Here is a 428-nt window from a genome sequence, read left to right as displayed (position 1 = left end):
ATATGTCATTCCTGTGTATCTGTTCTTGTGGTTTTATCTTTGGTTTATCTTTATTGTTTCATGTTGACTTGAGTTGTCTTGAGTTGTGTTCCTTGTTTGAGCTTGTGTTGCCCTAATGTTATCTGTACTGGTTTGTGTTGCGTTGCGATAGTTGTTGTTTTGGCGTCGCTTGACTTGTGCTGTGTCATCTTGCGTTGGGTTGAGTTATCATTTGGTTGGCTTGAGTATTCGGTTGCCCAGAGCTATCTTGAGTTGTCTTGCGTTGGCTTGAGTTGGTTTGAGCCGTCATGTGTTGGGTTGAGTCTTGAGTAGCCCTGAGCTGTCTTGACTTATGTTGGTCTTTGCTATCTTGTATTGGCTTGAGTTGTCTTGAGCTGGTTTGAGTTGGTTTGTGTCATGTTGTGTTGGCTTGAGTTGGTTTAAGAAGT

At 42.3% G+C, this 428-nt stretch overlaps 1 pseudogene; it reads right to left on the bottom strand.

Moving 5' to 3' along the window:
- Nucleotides 1-188, bottom strand: part of LOC119591780 — a 12,734-nt pseudogene extending 12,546 nt beyond the window's left edge.
- Nucleotides 189-428: the final 240 nt, after the last annotated feature.

This window comes from Penaeus monodon, chromosome 29, assembly GCF_015228065.2.
Source record: "Penaeus monodon isolate SGIC_2016 chromosome 29, NSTDA_Pmon_1, whole genome shotgun sequence".
NCBI lineage: Eukaryota > Metazoa > Arthropoda > Malacostraca > Decapoda > Penaeidae > Penaeus > Penaeus monodon.
This window is presented reverse-complemented; position numbering and strand designations above follow the sequence as displayed.